Genomic DNA, 26194 nt, shown 5'->3' on the forward strand with positions numbered 1-26194 from the left:
CACAGGACAAGGAAATCACCTAACGACGTATTTCTCAGAACGTATCCCTGCTGTTTAAGCAACGCATGATCGCACGTTACACAAGTACCATAATAAAAGTTGTTCCAAGTGTTATGACAGCATAAAAGCGGGCGTGTTCCCCTCAATTCCCTCAGGCTTCACAGAGGAGCTAACATTGGAGCTGCATCTTGAAAGATGAATAGGAGTAAGGTATCCAATACAAGGCGAGGGAATGGGGAGCGTGCTGCCCAAGACTAGTGCACGCTGTCAGGGGAGCGTTTGCTCCCCGCTCCTGACGTTTCCCTTCATGTCAAGGGACATCTGTTAGAGTGACATTCCTGGACTCTTCCCTTCCCATCCTTCACGCGTTCCTCGCCAGGGGAGGAAGAATGATTTAATTTGATCAGTGAGTTAGGAACCGGAAACTTGCTATGCTTAGCTCAGCCACCTTCTTCCTCCCTCCTCTTTCTGATCTACCTGGTCTGCTCTTGGCCTTACAGATGCGTAGAAGTAACTGGCTGCCCCTGAGAGAAGAGGCCAGTAGTTATCCAGTTCTTCCTGGGGCAGGATGGGTAAGTGTGTCTAATTCTAGTGTTCAGAATTAAGAAGCCCCTATTTCCCACATCTAAACCACATTCTCCAATCTTGCTATCATTAGTAACAAAAGTGATATTTTGGGGCCAGCCTGGTGGGTAGCAGTTAGGTTCGTGCACTCCACTTGGGCGGCCCAGGGTTCGCAGGTTCGGATCCTGGGTGCGCACTGACCCACCTCTTGTCAGGCCAAGCTGTGGGGGAATCCCATAGAAAGTAGAGGAAGATGGGCACAATTATTAGCCCAGGGCCAATCTTCCTCAACAAAAAGAGGAGGATTGGCATCGCATGTTAGCTCAGAGCTAATCTTCCTCACAAAAAAAAAACAAAAGTGATATTTTGTTCCCCAACTGCCTCCTTTATCTTTCTCAGTTTGGATCTCAACCAGGGAATTGGGATGCTATTTATTGTTCCCTTCCCCTGAAAACAAACAACCACCCTCAAGACACGTACAAGCATAGAGCCATGAAATTCGTGTATTCAGAGTGTTGAAGCATAGAATGATGGAGAGGAGAGCTGAGAAATGAGACTGGGAAAGTAAGGCCGCCAGATTGAGAAAGCCACCCAGCCTTGACAAGAACTCGCTAAAATACTTTGTTGCAATTATAAAGATGAAGATGTTGTCTAGGAAACTGGCTAACTGCCCTAATACAGCCTCGTTGGCTGTGGGCTTGGAATTCTCAGGCAGTGACTCTCAAGCTTCAGTCTGCACTAGAATCATTTGGAGACCTTAGTAAAATGCAGATCTTGAGCCCCATCCTCAAAGATTCTCATTCAGCATGAGTCCAGGAATCTGGATGTTTAACAAGCCCCCTACGTGATTCTCATGCCAGAAATTTTAAAACCACCCTTGGAGAAACACTATTTGGGGGTCTGATCTTCAGCTTTATAGTTCTAGAGATTCAGCTTTGTCAGGATATCCAAAGATGTTCAGAGTCACGATAACCAAACTCCCAAGATATTTAAATATAAACCAGAATGCTGATTTATTTATAGTGAGAACGATAACTTTAAAAGGACTGCAGTTCTTGGGACTGTAGAGGCACATTCTCTCCCTGTAGGAAAACCCATGTGGAAAGCCACATTACGACAGAAGCTTGCTTGAGTTAGCTGGATGACCTTTGCTAATGGTATCGAGCTAGTCTGATGCATCCTGCTCCACTATCGAGGCCGACTTGTAAAGGAGAGTGGAAGGTGCTGGGCAGAGCCCCCTACCCAGTGCTGTGATGAATTCCTGCTCTCGATTTCTCCTTTTTCTAGGCTTCTTTTAATATATTCTTCAGGTAAGGTTAAATATAATTGATAAAGTTACAGATTTAGATATACTATTACAGTCACATTTTCTTGCAAATATGCTGTTGTTACCTTGAATAGAGTTTGAGTGCTCCCAGAATTCACCTATCCATTTACAGAGTACTGTTTTGGGCTGAATATTTCTACAAATGATTGTAAGCTGCACGATGTCAGGGATCTGGGCTTCCTGTTCACCACTTGACCCCAAGTGCTTAAAATAGTGCCTGACATAAAAGAGTAGTCAAAGATATGTTGAATGAATAAATGATTAATCTTAGGTATTACACCACCACTTTTTTCATTTTGATTCTCAGAAGGAAACCTCAATTCCAAATCTGGGACTACACTGCTGTTGCCTCCTATGGATTAGCCACACACCTCAACAAAATGCCTAAAGCAAAATCACTTGCTTCTGTTACACTTTTGCAACGGGCGTGTTACACAGTCAGAATTCGTTTTGATTTTTAGCACCAATCTCTGAAGAGTTCATGTTTTTGGAGTTCCCAACTGGTTGAAAGGAATAGGAAACCTCTACTTGCTCAAGAATAAAAGGGAAGAGAAATGGAGCTGACTAAACACCGTTTCTTTTAGTATTTGCGATGGACAGCTAAATCTAAGAACTTTTTCCTTGGTGTGTAAGTGAATGGCACCCAATACTCCCTGCACCCTCTTCACAACAAATGTGAGGAGGAAGTTCCTTAGCTTCTGAGCTGAAGATGTTGTTGATAAATATTGTGAAGCTCCAACTAATTAAAAATGAAATGCAGCCAGCTAAGCTCCAGCCATTTTTAATTTACAATATTGCTTTGCTTCCGAGGCAAATGTGGACAAGTCACAACTTCTTTTGATGCCTGAGGGATTGAAAAAATTAAATCAGCAGGATTGGCTATTGATGTTTTCTAGCAAATGTTTTGAAATCTCTGCCTTTCATCCATCTTGCAGGAAAACAGGATTGCTTTGTGAGCCTTCAAAGATATTAATTCCTTTAATAAATCCTGATTTGTATGTTTAAAACTTCCAACGGTTAGGTTTCTGTAGCAATCTCTACATCAGGGGTAAATGTTGCCCGCAGGCAGACTCCCAATTTTTTTCCAAGTATCATCGCTCTTAGTCTGAAACTGGGGCTAAAACCAACACCACAACAGACTAAATACACCTTCTGTTCAGCCTCTTTTCATAAGATTTCTTTGTTATATTGTTTGCATGGCAAATTTCATGACAGGCTGTTTGCTTTCCTGGTGATCAGCACTTAATGAGATAAAGTGCAAACATAAGCAGTGACTGTCCCAGTTCTGGGCTGTGATCCCTGCCCCTCTGACCAACGTGAAAAAAGATGGAGAGCAACTTGAGAGTCTAAAAACACAGCGAATATTTGTCATATAGTAAACCAATCAGAGCTCCATCCAATAAAAAGAATAAAAATTGAATATAGTAAGTTAAAACACGAATGCACAGAGATGATACCATGTGTGCATGCATGAGAGGTGGGTTTAGGGTGGAAGTCAACCCTATTGTGAAGATTCTATGCACAGCACCTATTTCTCCAATAACCTTCACCACAATGATTATACAAAGATAGCAGAAATGAGAAGATAGTAACAAGACTCTCAGATGACCCCCTGGAGGCCAGCATTATTTCAGGGGGGTTCTTTTATTAAAAGGAAGCATTTATGACATTGGTTTAAAATGTTGTTCTGAGGCATTCTCTTCGAAACTCTTAAGGGAGTAAATAGTAATGCTTTTCTGCTGGAAAAAAGTATATTGTTTTCTCTTTTTTGTCCAAGCCATTGAGAAAAAAAGAAATGCTAAATAGACTGGCTCTTGTGGGAGGGAGAGAGAAGCTGAACGGTGATAAATAAATGAGCCAACACCTTTCCCCAGGAGACTAAACTAAAAAGGGAGAGTCTAGATAGCTTTTGACTTTAGAAAAGGAAACAAAGAAAAAAAAAAAAACTAGTACAGAAAGCATCATTAGGAAGGTTTTGAGGGACAGTTTCAAAGCCTGTGACTCATTAGGGTCCAGTGTCTCTTTTCCATGAAGAATTTTGATCATTCTTGAATTAATGATTTACTCCAGACTGATATTTCCTGCAAGTTAAACGTCCTAAGCAGATTATACATAAATAAACAATATTGTCACAATACTACCGGCCAGGGAACTATATATTTAGAGATATATTTTATTGTTCTTTTTTTCTATTAAGGCATAATAATGAAAAATTAAACATTACATTAAAATTTTTAAAGATTCTATTTTTTAGAATAACTACTTATCTAATTATGTATACATAGAGATAGAACTAGATATACATACATATATGTAATAAGTACACAATTAGAAAAACTAATTCAGGTGTGTATATTACTGTTGTCAAAGTTAATCACTTAACTTCAAATAGCATGTTCTGCCTTTATTGAAGCAAAATAAATAAGAATAAAAATGTTAGAATTTCCATAATTAAATTTTAATTTTATTATTCAAGAATAAGCTATACTTACACTTTACTATAATGATGTTCATAGTGCTTTACTAAATATTAAATAATACCTTATCATCCTTTACAACAGAACTCTAAAGAGAAACCTAGGGCCGGCCCTATGGCTTAGCGGTTAAGTGTGCGCGCTCCGCTACTGGCAGCCCGGGTTTGGATCCCTGGCGCACACCAACGCACCGCTTCTCTGGCCATGATGAGGCCGTGTCCCACATACAGCAACTAGAAGGATGTGCAACTATGACATACAACTATCTACTGGGGCTTCGGGGGGCAAAAAAAAAAGGAGGAGGATTGGCAATAGATGTTAGCTCAGGGCCGGTCTTCCTCAGCAAAAAGAGGAGGATTAGCATGGATGTTAGCTCAGGGCTGATCTTCCTCACAAAAAATAAATAAATAAATAAAGAGAAACCTAGTTGCATTTATTCACTTTGCTGCTCACCCTCAAAGTTTCTGATTTTCCAAGTCTGAGGAGGATTCTGAGAATCTCTGTTTTTTAAAACCTCCATACAGGAGTGCAATGTGTAGCTAGGGGTGAGAACTACTGACTTAGAGGATCTGAAATTTAGAAATTATGAGGCCAGCCCCATGGCCTAGTGGTTAAGTTTGGCGTGCTCCACTTTGGTGGCCTGGGTTTGGTTTCCGGGTGCAGACCTACACCACTCATTGGTGACCATGCTGTGGCGGCGACCCACATACAAAATAGAGGAAGACTGGCCCCAGATATTAGCTCAGGGCAATCTTCCTCAGCCAAAAGAAGAAAGAGATCGGTGAACTTAAAGATAGAATAACTCAAATTATCAAGTTTGAGGAGCAGAAAGGGGAAAAAAGTGAAGAAAACTGAACAGAGTCTAAGGGACGTGTGGAACACCATCAAGGGGACTAACACATGCGTTATGGAAGTTCCAGAGGGAGAAAAGAGAGAAAGGGGCAGAAAAGTTATTTGAAAAAATAATGGCAGAAAACTACCCAAATATGATAAAAGACAAAGAGAAGTCCAGGACCAGATGGCTTCACTGGTGAATTCTACCAAACATTTAAAGAAGAATTAACACCAATTCTTCTTAAACTCTTCCAAAAAACTGAAGAGGAGGGAACACTTCCAAACTCATTCTATGAGGCCAGCGTTATGCTGATACCAAAGTCAAATAAAGACACAACAAGAAAATTACAGACCAAAATTCCTTATGAATGTAGATGAAAAAATCCTCAACAAAACACAAGAAACCTAATCCAACAGCATATTAAAATGATTATACACCATGACCAAGTGGGATTTATCCTAGCAATGCAATAGTGATTACATAAGAAAATCAATCAATGCAATAAACCACATTAATAAGGATGAAGGAAAAAAAATACACAATTATCTCAATTGATGCAGAAAAGGCATTTGACACTATTTCACGATAAAATCCAACACTCTTTCATGGAAAAAAAAAAACTCAGAAAACTAGGAATAGAAGGGAATTTCTTCAACCTGATAAAGGGTATTTATGAAAAACTCATGGCTAACATCATACTCAGTGGTAAAAAACTGAAAATTTTCTCCTTAAGATCAGAAACAAGACAAGGATGTCCACTTTCACCACTGCTATTCAATATTGTACTGGAATTTCTAGTCAGCAATTAGACAAGAAAAAGACAACTAGATTGGAAAGGAAGAAGTAAGAGTATCTCTATCTGCAGATAACATGGTCTTATACATAGAACATCCCAAAGAATCCACAAAAAAGCTACTAGAGCTAATAAAGGAATTCAGCAAATTTGCAGGGTACAAGATCAATACACAAAAATCAGTTGTATTTCTATACACCTGTAATAAACAATCGAAAAAAGGAAATTAATAAAGCAATTACAATAGCATCCAAAAAAACAAAATACTAGGAATAAGTTTAACCAATGAGGTAAAAGGCTAGTACACTGAAAACTACAAAACATTGCTGAAGGAAATTAAATAAGACCCAAATAAATGGAAATACATTCTGTATTCATGAGTAGGAATACTAATTATTATTAAAATGCCAGTACTCCCCAAAGTGATCTGCAGATTCAATGCAATTACTATCAAAATTTCAACAGCCTTTTTTGCAGATATGGAAAAACTGATCTTCAAATTCACATAGAATTGCAAGGGACCCTAAATAGCCAATTGCAAGAGACCCTGAATAGCCAAAACAATCTTGAAAAGGAATAAAGTTGGAAGACTCACATCCCAATTTCAAAACTCTCTACAAAGCTACAATAATCAAAACAATGTGATACTGGCATAAGGATAGATATATAGATCAATGGAACAGAATTGAGACTCCAGAAATAAACCCACACATTTATGGTCAATGGATTTTTTACAAGGGTGCCAAGTCCATTCAGTGGGGAAAGAACAGTCTTTTCAAAAGATGGTGTCGGGACAACTGGATTTCCATGTGCAAAAGAATGAAGTTGGACCTTTATCTCACACCACACACAAAAATTACCTCAAAGTGGATCAAGGACCTAAAATAAATATCAGAGCTAAAACCATAAAACTCTTACAAGAAAACATAGGAGGAAATCTTCATGACCTTGGATTTGGCAATGACATCAAAAGCCTGAACAACAAAAGAAAAAATATATAGGGCTTCATCAAAATTTAAAGCTTTCGTGCATCACAAGACATTATCAAGGAGGTGAAAAGATGACCTACAGTACAGTAGAAAACATTTGCAAGTCATATATCTGATAATGATATATTATCAAGTATGTATAAAGAACTTCTACAACAAAAAGACAACTCAATTCAAAAATGGGCAAAGGACTTGAATAGATATTTCTCTAAAGAAGACATACAAATGGCCAATAAGCACATGAAAAGATGCTCAACATCATTAGAGAACTATAAGTCAGAATTTGTCAGAAAGACAAATACTGTATGATCTCACTTACATGTGGAATCTGAAAAAACCAAACCCATAGAAACAGAGATCAGATTCGTGGTTGCCAGAGGCAGGGGGTGGGGGTGGGGGATATGGGTGAAAGTAGTCAAAAGGTAAAAATTTCCAGTTATAAGTTCTGAGGATATAATATACAGCATGGTGACTGTAGTTGACAATACTGTATTGTATACTTGAAAGTTGCTAAGAGAGTAGATCTTAAAACTTCTCATCACGAGAAAAAAATATATAACTGTGAGGTGATGGATATTTACTAAACTTACTGTGGTAATCATTTCACTATATATATATATATATATATATATAGTGAAATCATTATGTTGTACACCTTACACTAATACAGTGTTATGTGTCAATTATATCTCAATAAAACGGAACAAAAATGTAATCCTTTCCAAATGTTATCTAGTTGACCCCGCCCTATTATTAAAAACTCTCTTTTCTGCCCAGTGCGTGTGAGGGGGAACCTAGAATAGGCAAATTCTTAGAGAAAGAAAGTAGATTAGAGGTTACTAGGAGCTGGTGAAGGGGGGAAAGAGGAGTTATTGTTTAATGGGTACAGAGTTTCTGTCTGGGGTGATAAAAAAGTTTTGGGAATAGATAGTGGTGATGGCTGCACAGCATTGTGAATGTAATTAATGCTACTGAATTTTACACTTCAAAATGGTTAAAACAGCAAATTTTATGTTATATATATTTTACTACAATAAAAAAGAAAAGAAAGAAAGAAAGCTAATGCTGTCATTCAGGATACTCCTTTCCTCTCTACAGGGAAGGGAAGGGGATATAATTGGGGAGAGGTGCATAGGGGTTCATTGTTAATGTCCTATTAACTGTATGATGGGTATGTGGATATGTTGAGTATATTTTTATACTTTTTTGTTATATCTAACATATTTATAATAAAAGCAGGATGTTATAGAAGCACATAGAGGGTGTACTTACTCCCAAAGAGATGACAGACAAGGCTTTCCAAAGAAGCCTAGACACAACATACAACACTATACCATAAGTTCCAAGAGGTTAAAAACTGTGTACAATTTACCCACTAGGCTATCCCCAAGATCTGACCCATAGTAAGTGCTTGATATTTGCTGAATTTTAAAAAACACATGGCTATCACTGTAAGAAAATTTAATATCTAAGAAAATCTGGATTCAGATAGATAAATCTGGGAGGTGATATTTGCTTTATAAGAGATTTCACAATAGAATTCCTATACAAAACAAGCTTTCCTGGTGAATTTAAGTTATGATACGGTATATAAAAACATGATTACTTACAACTTTGAATTATAAACCTACATCATAGAGTAAAATATAAGTGCTTTCTAAATTGGTCTGCTGAGAATTCCCTCAGTCTTCCCAACTAAATAAATGAGGATCGTAATGCATCAGGACCATGAGAAGTAACAAAATGCTATATTTGATGATTTGACTCCTGAGAAGCAAAATAGGCTAGAAATATCGTTAGTGACATTGGGTTGAGAAAAGACGGTAACAAACCACATAGTCAGGACGTGGGAATGAAGTTTTGCCTCTGTTTCCTACTGTTTGGTATTATCTTCCCATAAGAAGGTTAATTGTTTTAATAGTAGTTACAGCCACAAGGGAAAACAGAACTGAATGGTAGGCGTTTTGATTGATATCCTTTGTATGGGAGGAAGGGCCGCAGCCTCTTTCAAAGGAGCCAGTCATTCCGGAGTGAGGCAGCTGGGGATGAAACAGCCTTATCTCACAGGACACACCAACTATCAAGATCCTCTGAGGGCTTGCGAAGTTGACAAATAGGTTGTGTGTGCACTGCTTATATGAATAAAAAGAAAGACACTAAAGTCATGAGAGCAAAGAGTGCCCCTTCCCAAGAGCCCGATTATGATGCGGGGTCATTATCAGCCCAACGATTCCCACACATACAATAAAATTCACTATTTTATTAACATGGTGGGATTTTATTAAATCCTAACAGAGTTGTAAGGAAAGTAGATTTCCTTTTCTTTTCTTCTTGGACCTGTCATCACCTTTGCAAAATAACTGTTTCTGCCAGTTGTGACAGGAGGGCCACCGGAACACCTGCAAATCCTAATCTTGCCCTTTTTGGAAATGAAAGCAGGTGCTGTATTAACGCAGAATAGGTGGGAGCCTGTCCGGAAAGAGCACTTGGAAAGAACAGATTTTTACTTTCCTTGCTGAGGACTAAAGTAATAATAGTAACAATAGTTTAAATTTGTATAGTATTTTACAATTTTCAAAGCATTTCCTTAAACGTTATTTCATCTGACTTTCAAAATATTTCTCTGCTGTGTAACCTGCCAAGTTACTTAACTCTAAGAAGTTGAGTTCCCTCATCTGTAAAAAAGGGATGCATTTGCTTTACAAAATTGTCGTGAGGATAGAAAGAAAGAACGCGTAAGCTGTTCAGCACCACACCTGGAGTGAAGGATCAGTGAATGCTGGTTCTCAGCCCTTTGCCACACCAGCGTTCAGCATTAGGTCACTCAGCTCAGAAGGACAAGATCTGGGTCCAGAACCTGGGTCTTCTGACGGCCCATTAAACAAAGGAAAGCAAGAGGGAAGGGAGAGTATTGGCTTTACACGTGTCATGTACATATGCTTGATCTCCTTCCCATGCCTCATTGAACTAGTCAAACAGTAATGAGGACGGACACAATTTAAAGGAAAAGAGGCTCATTTCAGTTCATCTTTCTTTCTGCTCCCAGCTTCCCATAGCTTGTCTGTAAGTCTCCTTTATTCTGGTTTTGTGTCTGAAGCATTATCTGAAACGAAAAATAGTTCCACATTAAACCCTCAACTAGCGAGAGATGATCTTTAAAGCATTCACATAAAGAAAGGGACAATGTAATAGCCAACTCCATAATGAAACTAGAACAAATTGCAGTAAAACAAAAATTATTATTATTGACTGAGTTTTATTCTTAACACCAGATAAGTATCTCTGTGCCAAGTGCAAACCCTTCATTGGTTGGTATCTAAGATTAGAATCAGTGAAATCGTCTATAATCTATACTACTCAGGTTTGCCTCTCCATCGTAGTTCAAACAAGAGGAATTAGATTTCTGTCCAACTAGCAGGGGAGGGAAACTTTCATTTGGGATCAAGCTCTTCCTAGTGGATCGCATTACACTTTCTTTCCTTTACCTACCACCATGTAGCAATGGCTTCTGTGTTTTATTTGGTTCAAAGTATCAAAATGTTACCCTATAATTTTCAGTAGAATGATGCCAGAGTTAAAGTTTGATTCTAATTCTAGATTTAAGGCTTATTCTTCCCATTTCATTTTCTTTCAAAGTTCTCTGCTTGATATCATTTTAAATGTGATAATATTTATCCTCCCGATTGTTAACGGCAGTTTTCCTTATTTTAATAAATGTGATGATAAGAATAGTAACTACACCTGCACTTTAGAAAATGTTCTCACACACGTCATCCCATTTGATGCTTACAATTCTGTGCAGTAGATAGCGCAGGTTTATTTTTACAGTGAAGGAAGCTGAGATTTAGGGAGGCTAAGTCACTTGCCTAAGATTTCCCAGCCGGATAGACCTAGAACTGATGCCACTACATGACATCATGTGATTTCATGGTAATAAAACTCCTTGGCGGAGTACGGCAGGGCAAGACACCCTGCGTCACCTGGCCATGAAATTACAGTAACACGCGGGGAAGTGCTTGAGCAGGTACAGAAACGTTTACTCGTTATTCAAGTGACCGACAGATGCCATTGATCGTTACCTTACGTATGCATTTGTGCCATTTGTATATTAAGTAATACGTGCTGTGCACAATTTTGAGATTTTCATTAGTGATGGCTGCCCTTCAATTTTTAAGGAAAATAGCTTTCTTCTGATTCTAAAAATGATAAATGTTTTTTCTCCACTCTAATAGTACAGAAAAAAATAAAGTATACTATACCTGAAATCCCAGCACCTAGAGTAAACCACTGCTCCTTTTAGAATTATTCAAAGTACACACACACACACGCACAGCTTTATATAAATAGCATTATAAAAAAAAAAAAGCTAGCTGGCATTTTTTATCCAACATCTTAAATATTTTTCCGTGTCGATTCATGAGATCTACTTAACCATTTTTAACTATTGAGAGTATACAATGCATAGATGTACACTTTTTTAAATCTAACCCTCTACTGATGAACTTTTAAGCTATGTTCATTTTTTATTTTGCTATTATAAACTATACTATGAGGAACATTTAGGAAACATTACTGAATCAGTGGGTATTCCAATTTAAAATTATGACACACATTGCCATAGTGCCCTCCAGAAATGGCCCAATTTGCACTCATGTTGACGGTGATTGAGGGCAAATTTCCCCACACTCTCAGTGACGTCAGGTTTTGCCAAATAATTTTTTCTTTTCCAATCTGAATAATGAAAAATATCTCATTATTTTCGCTTGCATAATTTTTATAACTAGTGATGTCAAGTATATTTAATATGTTTTTGCCCTACTTAATTTCTTCATTTTTGACTTCCCTTTACATGTTCTTTGCCTATTTTTTCACAGGCATATTTATTTTTATTAATTTATAGAAATATTGTATAATAGGAAAATCAACCTTTTTCTCTTATATATGTTGCAGATATTTCATCTTCTTTACTTGTCTTTAACCTTGTTCAAGATAGGTTTTACTTCACAGAAGAATTTCCTTTATACTTTTGTGTAATCAAATGTATAAGTCTTTCCCTCTAAACTTTTCTATTTTGGATTATAAAAACATTCATCCAAGTATTTTTCTGTAGGAGTTCTATGGTCTCTTCTTAATATTTTGCTCCTTTAACAATCTGGAATTTATTATTTTTTTAACAATCTAGAATTAACTTATTATTTTTTGCAGAGTTGCTAACTTGGAAAATGTTGCTATAAGGCCATTTATTAAATATGCCACTTTTATCACATACTAAATTCTCATGTATTCCTACATCTACCTCTAGATTTTCTCTTCTGAGTCACTGAGCTGTCTATACCTACGTCAATATCACACTACTATAATTTTTATATTAGTTTTATAATATATTTACTATTTGATAATCAAGTACTCTCTTATCACTTTTCTCTTACATAAATTTCCATTATCCATCTTGTCAACTCACATTGATTTCATTGAATTTCTGAATTGTTAAGGAGAATTAGTTTCTATAACATTGAACCTAGAAAATACTTAAATACTTATAAGTAGGGAATGGTTATATAAACTACATTCATCTATAGTTACAGAATACTATATGCAGCCATAAGTAGTTACATGGGAGAATCAATACGACATAATTTAGGTTTTTAAAAACAGGTCTCAGGAATTCTGCTTCTGGTAAGATGGAACAGTCATACTTGTCCCTATTCCTCTCTCTAAGTACAACTGAAAACCCTGGACATTATATATAAGACAAAAGTAAGAAGACTCTAAAAGGCGAAGAGAAGGCATACCGGCTAGGGATCTTGACATGGTATGAGTTCCCTGGATTTTCTTTTGGCTCATATCTCCCAGACTTAGAGCTGAAGAAGCTGACAACATGGAAATGCCAACAGGAGCAAACAAAAAAAGCCCCAACGATAGCCTTCTCTCTAGCCACAGTACCAGAAACCCAGCAGCTTAGTAAGACAGAAAACTTTCAGACAATTACTGCTCTACTCCAGCCAAATACTACAGAAAAACTGTGATCTCACCTCCACTAATGCCAACAAAGTCCTAGTAGGAAGCCTAGACTTCAACTCTCAATAAGCTTTAACGAGGTGCCCCAATGCTCTCTCCAGGATGATGTCAGAGGAGGCCTAGTGCAGGGTCAGGACTTTGGCAGTAAAGAAACTGCCTCCACCAGTGTCAGCAGAGACGTTGCAAGGAGCCTGAACTTCCACCCCCACCCAGCAGAAGCAAGGAGCACCTCCAGCTGTCAATGGAGACTGAGTGGGGAACATGGACTTGTACATTCGACCAGCAGTAAGGAGGCAGTGCCTCCCGCCTTCCATTGCTAGAGTAGTATCAGAGAGAGCCAGCTGAAACAGAAGGTTGAAATAAGATCCAGGGCCGGTCCCGTGGCTTAGAGGTTAAGTGCACGCGCTCCGCTACTGGCGGCCCAGGTTCGGATCCCTGGCGCGCACCGTCGCACCGCTTCTTCGGCCATGCTGAGGCCACGTCCCACATACAGCAACTAGAAGGATGTGCCACTATGACATACAACTATCTACTGGGGCTTTGGGGGAAAAAAAAAAGGAGGAGGATTGGCAATAGATGTTAGCTCAGAGCCGGTCTTCCTCAGCAAAAAGAGGAGGATTAGCATGGATGTTAGCTCAGGGCTGATCTTCCTCGAAAAAAAAAAAAAAGAAAGAAAGAAATAAGATCCAGAGTCTCATAATATAATTCAACAATGTGCAGGTTTCAATAAAAAATCACTCATCGTATCAAGAACCAGGAAGATCTCAAATGAATTTTAAAAAAACAACAATCAGTAGATTCCAACACTGATATGGTAGAGATATTAGAATTATTCACAAGATTTTAAAGCAACCGTGATACAAATGCTTCAGTGAGCAGTTATGAACACGCTTGAAATGCTCAGCAAAGAAACAGAAAATATAAGAAGAGCCAGATGAGTACAATAACTAAAATAAAAAGCTCAGTGAGTGGGCTCAACAACAGAATAGAAGAGACAGAGGAAAGAATCAGTGAACTGGAAGAGAGAACTATAGAAATTATCCAACATGAAGAAGAGAGAGAAAATACACTGAAAAAAAAAGTTAGAGAATAAAACATATAGTACTATCCTATTTGTGAAAAATAAAAAATATATATATAAACAAACACATATACACTTGTAAGTAAACTCATAGAAAGGAGCCTAAAAGGTTGTACATGTCACATCTAGAAAAAAAATTGAGAGTTGGTAAAGGGCAATTTTATCTCTTGCTCTGTGTTGCTCTGTATTATTTGAATCTGTAGCACCAGCATATTCATGTTGCTTGCATAATATAAAATAATTTTATCTAAAAGAAAGATTGCCTTTTTGTTTATTCTAAGATCTCTTTTATGTCCCACAGTAGAATTTTATAGTTTTCTTTAAACAAGCACTGAAAACATTGTTAGACTTTTCCTGAGTATCTTGTACTTTTTTTGTTGCTCTTGCAAATAAGTTTCTTTTCCCCATTATATTTTCTGACTGGTTTTTGTTCATATACAAGAAAGCTATTGACTTTAATAAATTTATTTTTAAACTATTCAGATTACTGAAACCTCTCTTACCATTTCTAGTAGTTTTTTAGTTGATTTACTTGGTTGTTCCATATATAATCATATCCTCTGTAAATAATTATATTTTATCCTCCTTTTCGATATTTTTCATACTTTGTTCTCTTATTTAATTGCATCACCTCCAACTCACAGAAGAGTGTTAACCAATAGTAGAATGCTATTCATAACATTAATAGAAATCCTTTTAGTGTTTTACCCTTAACTGATCCTTGATTGATTGAGTCATTTATTCATTCATTCTGCTTATTAACTGCCTCCCATGTGCAAGGCATTGTGCTATACTCCAGAGATCTGATGCCAAGCAAAACCAGACATGGTCCCTGCTGTCATAGAGCCTTTAGTCTAGTGGGAAAGGTAGACATTATCAAGTAATCATACTCATCAATGTCTGTTTGCAAATTGGGATAACTGCTAGAAAGAAGCGCAACTTGATTCTCTGAGAACGTGTAACACAGGAATCTGAAGGAAGAAGAGGTGCTCATCTATTATGCAATAACCAGAGGAGATTCCATTAAGCCCATTTTAAGTCTACAACCTTTTCTCCTAAGAGAATGTAGAGGAAGTGAGTGTCAGATAATTACCTTACCTAAACCCTTACGACTACGCAGTGCTGTAAATACCCCTTGCTCCATGATTTTGAGTCAGGATATACTACCAATCAACTCCTAAAGCTACTATTTGTAGAGTGCCTAACTCCATGCTACTTTGCATCTTATCAAGCTTCCCAACCATCATTTCACACCGGTATTATTGTCCCCATTTTACACTCACGAGCAGCTCAGGTGGGCAGGCTGGGCAAAGTTTTAGGGCATAGATGATTACCAGGTGATGTCCTGACTGCTATTGATTGATGGCTTTTACCATACAACAGGCAGTTTGGTAAGACTAGGCATTGACTCAGGTTTTTTATTTCACTAGACTGTATACTCTTTGAGTGTAGGAATTATGTCTAAGTTACACTTATATCCCTAGTACCAAACATAGGGCCAAGCATATAGGAGGTGTCTAGTCAAATGTTTATTGAATATTGAATGAATGGATTAATCATGGATTGCTATGTCTACATAGACCGTGAGCCTCAATAGCTGTCACATTTCAACGTTGTCTAAATTTCAATGTACTGAGTTAGATTTTTATTAGATTTTATGGCTAGGAAAGTTTTCACACTTGGTTGTTTACATACTAAATTCTACTCTGGTTTCCAAGTATTGTGACATTGTCTAATTAAAATGTAATAAAAATTAAGTATGAAAATTCTAAAGTAAAATTTAAAGTACTTTTAAGTAGATAAAAAGTAACCTCTGGGGCCGGCCCCGTGGCTTAGCGGTTAAGTGCGCGCACTCCGCTGCTGGGGGCCCCGGTTCGGATCCCGGGCACGCACCGACGCACTGCTTCTCTGGCCATGCTGAGACGGCATCCCACATACAGCAACTAGAAGGATGTGCAACTGTGACATATAACTATCCACTGGGGCTCTGGGGGAAAACCAAAAAAAAGGAGGAGGATTGGCAATAGATGTTAGCTCAGAGCCGGTCTTCCTCAGCAAAAAAAAGGAGGAGGATTAGCATGGATGTTAGCTCAGGGCCAATCTTCCTCACAAAAAAAAAAAAAAAAGAGTAACCTCTGAAAATTAGAGTGGGGACGTATGCAAAGACCCTGATGAAGCTGGGGGCATTGAATCTCTAACTTCTGCTGAGTTTCTTTGCCCAGTAGCAGCAGCCCTTCCATCCCTGTCTGAGGAGGTTAACCCTGCTTTGCCTAAAGAATCTGTAATGGCCTCCCCTAAAGCACTTGCCTAGCAAAACACCCCTGAGACTCCTCAGGACCTACCTCTGCTGCCCCTTTTTGCTTCTAGATCTAGATTCAAGTCCCGGCAGGCCCCAAAGGCTGGTACAAAGGGTGACCCATGAGGACGTGTGCTACGCACGAAAAGAACTGCATAACTTTTCTCATTATGGAAAGTGTATTGACATGGGCCCACTAAACAGAGATTCTAGACTCAATGTTTAGCTCAAAGGGTTAGAAAGCGCTATAACAGTTTATTTGGTTGATTGGCTGAAACGTAGACCAATAAGTTGCCTACACTAAACGAAGTAGACATTCCAGAACTGCCTTGCAATACTATAGAGGAAGATATCCAAAGGCTTTGGGAGATTAGAATGTTAGAGTGGAGTTATCATGTAAGACTTGCTCACCCACCCCGGAAGGATCTAGAGGACACAACTTTCACCATGATTGAGAGAAATAAATTTGTGAGGGGAGCCTCAGTATCCTTTAAGTGCTCTAACTTGAATCATCAAAACAGAAAGTCATTGTCCCTCAATCAGTTTCCATACTTGAGCCAGTTTATAGACTGAGAACTCCTTGAATTAGGAGGAGGATGGGCTCCTTGAGGAAGGACCCTGCTACACTGCCAAGAATGTATACTGTCAATCTTTCTCCCAGCCTTTCCCCAAGCGAAATAATCAGATTTTTCAGGGATTACCAGACACTAACTCTGAAATGACACTAATTCCAGGAGATCCAAAACATCACTGAAGTCCACCAAGTATCAAGAAGAAAGCATTTGCCAGATTAATAGCTGCATATCAGGTGCCAGGGGATGTGTTCATTTGCTCAAGCAATGAAACCACACCTGAAACAGCAGCTATAATTGGAGCCACCACCTGGTTAAGCTTATGATAATCCACTGTCATTCTCCAAGATCCATCCATTTTCTGACATCAAGTTTCCATGCAACCCAAGCTGCCCGTCATGAACTGGGTGTTATCTGACCCACCAACCAGAAAGTTGGGTGTGCACAGCAGCACTCCGTCATCAAATGGAAGTGGTATATACAAGACTAGGCTCAAGCAGGCCTTGAATGCACAAGTAAGATACATGAGGAAGTGGTCCAAATTCCCATGACCCCCACTCCTGCTACATTACCTTCTCTCTCCCAGCCTGCATGTATGGCCTCATGGAGAGTTCCCGTCAATCAGTTGACTGAGGGAGAGAAAACACAGCCCTGGTTTACAGACTGTTCTGCAGAATATGCAGACACCACCATAAGTGAACAACCACAATATGGCCCCTTTCTGGAACATCCCTGAAGGACAGTGATGAAGGGAAATCATCCCAGAGGGTAAAACTTGGAGCAATACACCTGGCAATACACATTTTGCTTGGAAGGAGAAATGGCCAAACTTATGCGTCTATAGGGATTCATTGGCTGGAGCCAATGTTTTGGTTGGATGATCAGGGACTTGGAAAGAACATGATTGAAAAAAACGGTGACAAAGAAGTTTGGAGAAGAGGTATGTGGACAGACCTTTTTAAATATACAAAAAATGTGAAGATATTTGTGTTCTATGTGAATGCTCACCAAAGAGTGACCTCAGCTGAGGAGAATTTTAATAATCAAGTGGATAAGATGAGCCATTCTGTAGATACCAGTCAGCATTTCTTCCCAGCCACTCCTGTCATTGCCCAATGGGCTCATGAACAAACTGGCTGAGAGTGGTAGGGATGGAGGATAGGCATGGGCTCAGCATTGTGGACTTTCATTCACTAAGGCAAATCTGGCTACAGCCACTGCTGAGTGCCCAACTTGCCAGCAGCAGAGACCAACACTGAGTCCCCAATATGGTACCATTCCCCAGCATCATCAGCCATTTACCTAGTGGTAGGCTGATTACATTGGACTGCTTCCATCATGGAAGGGGCAGTACTTTGTTCTTAATGGAATAGACACACTCGATAGGGATTTACCTCTCCTGTATGCAATGCTTCTGCCAAAACTACCATCCATGGACTTACAAAATACCTTATTTTTCTATCATGATATTCCACACAGCATTGCTTCTGATCAAGGAATTCACTTCACAGCAAAAGTGTAGCAGTGGGCCCATACTTATGGAATTCACTCCTCCCATCTTATTCATCATTCTAAAGTAGCTGGATGGATAGAACAGTAGAATGACTTTTAAAGACTCAGTTACAGTGCCAGCTAAGTGGCATTACCTTGCAGGACTGGGGCAATGTCTTCCAGGAGTCTGTATATGTTCTAAGTCAGGATTCAATATTACCCCTAGTGATCCACGAGAAAAAAGTTTGCTTCCCATTCCCGTAAACTTATGTTTTTCTGGTCTAGAGATCTTAGTTCCAAATGCTTCCACAGGAGACACGACAATGATTCCATTGAACTGGAAGTTAAGCCTGCCACCTGCCCACTTGGGCTTCTCATATTTCTGAATCAATGGGCAAAGAAGGGAGTTACTGTACTGCCTTGGGTGATTGATCCTGATTCCCAAGTGGAAATTGGGCTGCTACTACACAATGGAGATAAGGAGGAATACATCTGGAATGCAAGAGATCCCTTAGGACATCTCTTAGTACTTCCGTGTCCTGTGACTAAAGTCAATGGAAAACTACAGCCACCCAATTCAAGCAGGACTGTTCATGGCTGACCCTTCAGGAATGGAGGTTTGGGTTACCTCACCAGGAAAAGAACCACAACTAGCTGAGGTGCTTGCTGAGGGTAAAGGAAGTATGCCATGGAGATTGGAAGAAGTTAGCTAGAAATACTAGCTATGACCACATGTCTAGTTGCAGAGGACTGTAATTGTTATGAATATTTCTTCCTTCTTTTGTTATGAATATACGTGTGTGTGTAAACATAGTAAACTTTTTTTTCCTTCTCATCCCTTTATCGTGTAACATAAGATATATTTATAATAGCTGACTTTACATCACAGTATTTAAGTTACAGGATATCAGGGAGAAGAATGAATATCCCCCAAAGACTGCATCTTCTTCTGGGGAAAGTGTTAGTGTGTTTTGGTTGTACGCAGGATAATTGTATCATGTTATACGAAAGTTTGACTTTGTTGTTGTCATCTTTATTTGGATATTAAGTATAGTGTAAGGAGAAAGATATGGGTGCCAAGTTGGCAAGTGGTAGACTGTGATGGTTAGTTTAATGTGTCAACTTAGCTAGACTATAGTACTTAGTTATTCAATCAAACACTAATCTAGGTGTTGCTGTGAAGGTACTTTGTAGCTGTAAATGACATCTAAAATCAGTTGACTTTAAATAAAGAAAATTATCCTCAATAATCTGGAGTGGGCTTCATCCAATCAGTTGAAAGGCCTTAAAGCAAAACTAGAATTTCCCTGAAGAAGAAGAAATCCCATCTGTGGACTATAGCTTAAGCTCCTGCCCAATGCATCTAGCCATCAAGAAGTTTTTAGTATATTCACAAGGTTATGCAAGAATCACCACTCTCTAATTCAAGAACATTCCTATCACCCCAAAAAGAAAACCCATACTCAGCAGTCACTCTTCCTTCTTTCCTCCCCTAATCTCTGGTAACCACTCATCTAACTTCTGACTCTATGGATTTTCCTATTTTGTATAAATAGAATCATACAGTGTGTGGCCTTTTGTGTCTGGCTTCTTTCATTTAGCATAATGTTTCAAAGTTCATCCATGCTATAGCATGTGTGAATACGTTCATTGTTATAGCTGAATAATAATCCATTATATGGATATACCACATTTTGTTTATTCATTCATCCATTGATGGACATTCGTGTTGTGTCTACTTTTTGGCTATCATGAATAATAATGCTATGAGCATTCATGTACAACTTTTTGTATGAACATATGTTTTTAATTCTCTCGGGTATATATTTATGAGTAGAATTGCTGTGTCATCTTCTTTATTTTTTAAGGACAGTTTTGCTAGATATAGAATTCTTGATTGATAGTTTCTTTTCCTTTGAATACTTTGAATATGTCATTCCACTATCTCCTGACTTTTATTGTTTTTGATGAGAAATTAGCCATTAATTGCATTGTTCTTCCCCTGTACTTGATGAGTTGTTTTTTGTTTTGCTGTTTCAAGATTTTCTCTTTGTCTGGGGCTGTCAACACTTTGACTATGATTTATCCAGATCTAACTTGACACTCATTGAGTTTCTTGGATCTATAGATTAAAACTTATCATCAAATTTGAGAAATTTTCAGCTATTATTTCTTCCTTTTTTTTTTTTTTTTGCCCCTTTTTCTTTTCCTATCTGGGACTCCCATTAGATGTATGTTGATAAGCTTAATATAACCTCACAGGTATTTGAGGCCTTGTTTGCTTTTCTTCAGTCTTTTATTATCACTATTCTTCAGATTGGATAAATATGGAGCCCATCTTATGGGCCTTTTATTTCAGTTATTGAATTTTTCAACTCTAGAATTTTCATTTGGTTCTTTTAAATAGGTTCTATTTCTTTATTGATATTCTCCATTTGTTGAGAAATTAGATCAGATTTTTTCTTTAGCTCTTTAAATGTGGTTTCCTTCGATTCTTTTTTTTTTTTGTTTCCCCCCAAAGCCCCAGTAGATAGCTATATGTCACCGCTACACATCCTTCTAGTTGCTGTATGTGGGACGCGGCCCAGCATGGCCAGAGAAGCGGTGCATCGGTGCGCCCCCGGGATCCAAACTTGGGCCGCCAGCAGCGGAGCACACGCACTTAACCGCCAAGCCATGGGGCGGGCCCTTTTTTACTTTTTTTTTTTTTTTATGAGGAAGATCAGCCCTGAGCTAACATCTGCCAATCCTCCTCTTTGTGCTGAGGAAGACTGGCCATGGGCCAACATCCATGCCCATCTTCCTCCACTTGATATGGGACGTTGCCACAGCATGGCTTGCCAAGCAGTGCGTCAGTGCACGCCCAGGATCCGAACCAGCGAACCCCAGGCCACCGCAGCGGAGCATGCACAATTTAACCGCTTGCGCCACCAGGCTGGCCCCTCCTTCGATTCTTTGAACATATTTATAACTACTTTGAAGTCTTTGTCTGCTAAATCCAACATCTGGGCCTACTCAGAGACAGTTTCCATGGACTACTTTTTTTTTCCCTGAGTATGTATCATACTTTCCTATATATATATTTTTTGCATGTCTTGTAATTTTTTTAAAAATCTGAATATTTTAGGTAATATATTATAGCAATTTTGGATTCTGATTTTCTTCTTTTTCCCTCTGAAGATTTTTGTTGTGGTGGTTTTATTGGTGTTTTTGGTTTTTTGTTGTTGTTGTTTTAAGTAACTTGTTTGGAGTTAAACTGAAGAATCTGTTACCTCCAATGTATGTGGCCACTGATGTCACTGCTCGGTTTTTTAATTCTCATTTTTATATTTCAGCCTGATTTCCTAGCAATTATCCACATGGTCACATAGCTCAGTGGTGAGGCAATGATTAGTCTGAAATATTCAAACACCTTGAACTCTCAATACTTCCATTCTCTGCTGGTGGGTCTATGCTTGCTTTAGTGATGCATTTCAAGTTTGGGCAATTTTCAAGTATGGCCACACTTTCACTTCCACTGGGGGCTCTCTTAGGTCTCCATTGCATGTGCCTATGGGCTCCCAGACAGCCAGAGATGTGTGGCATTCACATCAAGATTTATCTTATTGCCATTTTGTACAACAGCCAAGACATGGAAATAACCTTAGTGTTCCTTGACAGATGAATGGATAAAGAAGTTGTGGTATATACATATACAATGGAATATTATTCGGCCATACAAAATGAAGAAATTCTGCTATTTGGGACAACATGGATGGACCTTGAGGGCACTTTGCTAAGTGAAGTCAGTCAGACAGAAAGACAAATACTGTATGATCTCACTTATATGTGGAATCTTTAAAAAAAAAACTCATAGAAAAAGAGATCAAATGTGCTTTTAGCAGAGGTGGGGGATGGGGGGAGGGGGAATTGAAGGAAGGTGGTCAAAATGTACAAACTTCTGGTTATAAGATAAATAAGTACTAATGATGGAATGTACAACATGACGGCTATAGTTAACACTGCTGTATGATACATACGAAAGTTGTTAAAAGAGTACATCCTAAGAGTTTTCATCACAAAGAAAAAAACTTGTTTCATTTTTGATTTTTCTTTTTATTGTATTTTTATGAGATGATGGATGCTAACTAAACTTACTGCAGTAATCATTTCATAATATATGTAAGTCAAATCATTATGCTGTACACCTTAGACTTATACAGTGATGTATGTCAATTATATCTCAAAAAAACTGGGGAAAAAAAGATTTATCTTATTGCTAGGATCTCTCTGTTAAATTTCCAGATAGTCCTCCAGTCTGCCTTTTGTCCCAACCGAGACCTAAGTCTAAGAGAGCTGCAGGCTTTTCCTGTCTGCTTGTTGTGGGTTTTCTACCCTCTACTCCAAATCAAGTTAGCCTCCTCCAGCAGCAAAGCTACTGTTTTTCTTCAGCCAGCACCACCCTAATAGAACAACAGCCCCAACAAACTAAGGTAGCAGATGGAGGCAGCACCAAGCAAGGACACTCTTCAGTTGAAGACTCCCATTCTTCAGCAGTTTTTAATGAATATACTGTTTTAAATTTGTTGTTTGCCTGAGTTCTACAGATTCCCTGAGCCTTGAAATGATGGGTTTTGAAAATTTTGTAGAGTTTTATGGTTGTTTTTTTTGGGTGGAAGATTTGTCAACCTTTTCACTTGTCTATAGCCAGAAGTCTATCTTAATATAATTTTAAGCCTATCTGAACTTAATATAATTTTATACCTGTCTAAACTTTTCTGCCTTTTTTAGGGGTATTTTAATGATGTTTTTCCAATCCTATACCCTTCCTTTGATTCATTCACTGTAACTATAAACACTGGGTCTATTGTACTCTATCATTTTTCATAATATGGCTTCCCAATCTTCCAGGGGTGTACAATAATATGCAAACTACTATTTATTTAAAACAAGGATTTAATGGAAGTTATCAGACATATTGTGTTGCATTTAAGTCATTATTAAAGAAAGGAAGAAATAGGGGGGAAAGAAATTTCTATTCAAGAGTGAAGAAAATCTTCATACATTCATTTAGCAAGCAATTAAGTGTCCTCATATGTGCAGAAGTAATATTCAAGGGACTCTAAGAAGAAAGGGAGGGAGAGAGTAAACTAATATTTGTTGAAGTTCTACTGTGCCAGGCTCCAGGGTAGGCCCCTTATCTGCAATATCTCACTTAATTATTTCAATAACCCTAGGAGCTAAGTTTTGCTATCTATATTTTACAGAGGAAAAAGCTAAGGCTCATAGAAATTAGGTCAGTTGCCCAAGGACCGCCAGTTAGTAAGTAACAGAGCTCAGATTTAAAACCATTCTAGGGCCGGCCCGGTGGCTTAGCGGTTAAGTGCACGCGCTCCGCTGCTGGCGGCCCGGGTTCGGATCCCGGGCGTGCACCGACACACCGCTTCTCTGGCCATGCTGAGGCCATGTCCCACATGCAGCAACTAGAAGGATGTGCAGCTATGACATACAACTATCCGCTGGGGCTTTGGGGGAAAAAATAAATAAATAAAATCTTTAAAACCATTCTATCTGACTCCAGAGTCACACACAGATTCTCAAGGGGTATCTTGGATTGTTGTTCTATATGTTAGGTAAGAACATTGAAATTGGAAACAAGAGTGTGGAGAGTAGGGGGTTTTCTCTGAGATTTTAACAAATTTCACTTGAGTCTGGGAAGACAGACAATATTCAACTATATCTCAATGAAAATGAAGTACAACTACTATTGTTTTTTAATATTTTTTGTGACTTTACTTTGCCCAAAATGTTTGAGGGAAAGGAATGTAGTTTGTTAGCACTGTTATTGCTGCCTGTTTGGTTCTATAAAGTTATTAACAGTTTATAACGAAAGAAAAAAAATTTTTTTAATAAATAATTTTTTTAAACTTGAAAATAAAAGGGAATTTGTGTGTAACCTCTAAACAGCCCATTGGAGGAAAGTTTAGAAAACTTTATCCTGCCTCACAGCACTCTTGATAGCAAGAGGAATTCTTCTGGGATTGAATGTGGTGTAATTCAAACTCTAGACCACATCAACGGACTATGTAGGAGAGAAGGGATGAACGGACAACTGACCCAGAACTCAGGAAGTAGCCCCTAAAATTTGACTGGCAGGATGCCGCAGAATTCCTCTCAGTGTTCCTGATGCATTTATGCTCTTCTTTGGGAGGCAAAACTCCACACATAAAATTAGGTAGTAAACACACACACACACACACACACACACACAAAGCTACTTAAAGTACTAAGGAAATGCAAAGGCGTGTATCTTAAGCCCTTAAAAATAATGACTTGAAGAACATAAAACAAGAGTATCATTATTCTGGGGGATGCGGAGGGCGAAAGGAGTAAAAGGGCACGTGTGTGTGATGACAGATGGCAATTAGTCTTTGGGTGGTGAACATGATGCAGTCTACACAGAAATCAAAATATGATGGGGGCCGGCCCCATGGCTTAGCGGTTAAGTACGTGTGCTCTGCTATTGGCGGCCCAGGTTCGGATCCGGGCGCGCACCGACGCACTGCTTCTCCGGCCATGCTGAGGCTGCGTCCCACATACAGCAACTAGAAGGATGTGCAACTATGACATACAACTATCTACTGGGGCTTTGGGGGAGAAAAAAAAAAAAGGAAGAGGATTGGCAATAGATGTTAGCTCAGGGCCAGTCTTCCTCAGCAAAAAGAGGAGGATTAGCATGGATGTTAGCTCAGGGCTGATCTTCCTCACACAAAAAAAAAAAAGTAAAAAAAGAAATCAAAATATGATGTACACCTGAAATTTATATAATGTTATAAACCAATGTGACCTCAACAAAAAATATAAATAAACTTTAAAAAATACAAAAAGGTGGAAACAGAGAAAAAAGATAATTATTACTCTATTCTGTATATAATATAGCATACCACTACTTTAGGGGGTGGTATTATGGGATAAATTTTTCTCTCTGTTTTTACAAATTTTGTAAATTTTCTATAATGAATATGGATCATGTTTTACATTTATAATTAAAAACTATTTTAAAACATGTAAAGAGGACACATAAGGGAAATTCCTTTGGAAACACTGTATGACCATGGAGATAAGAAAGAAAATTATCCATGTGCAGAAGGTAGAAGATAGCAGGACTGAAGCAGAAGGACGATACAGCTGAGAAGTATAGATGATAGAAAATGGTGGACTAGTGTAGATTCTTCAACAGGAGAATCATGATGATGCTGTAGGAGAGGCAGACCCTTCCGAGAGGGACATAGATGAAGGATTAGAATAGACAGGAATAAAAAGCAAAAGGACTAGCCACAGAGTCTAAGGTAATAAGACAGATATAATATAAGAGACACTAAGGATGAGAATGATAGCTTGAGAATTGAAAAAGAATAAGGAAAAAGAAAGAGAATAAAATGTAAGACACAAAGAAAGAATAATCAGAATTTGGTGCATGATTGAATGTGGGAAGCCAAGGAAAAGGATGAGTCAAAAACAATTACAGGACTCTATCCTGGGTGGCCAGCAGAATGGTGAGACAGGAAGGCTCTCAGGATGTAAACAATAGGAAAAAATTCAGTTTTTGACAAACATTTTGATGCTGGCATAACATACAAGTAGAGATAGTATATGGACAGCTAGTTGTCCACACATATAGAACTACAAGGAACAAAAAATGGCATTTGAAGCTATGAGAGCACATGACCTTTCCTAGAAATTAGCTGCCCTGTGAGGCCCAAAGTCTGAGTTTC

Source organism: Ceratotherium simum, chromosome 3, assembly GCF_057802395.1.
Source record: "Ceratotherium simum simum isolate JZ-2026a chromosome 3, ASM5780239v1, whole genome shotgun sequence".
Taxonomy (NCBI): domain Eukaryota; kingdom Metazoa; phylum Chordata; class Mammalia; order Perissodactyla; family Rhinocerotidae; genus Ceratotherium; species Ceratotherium simum.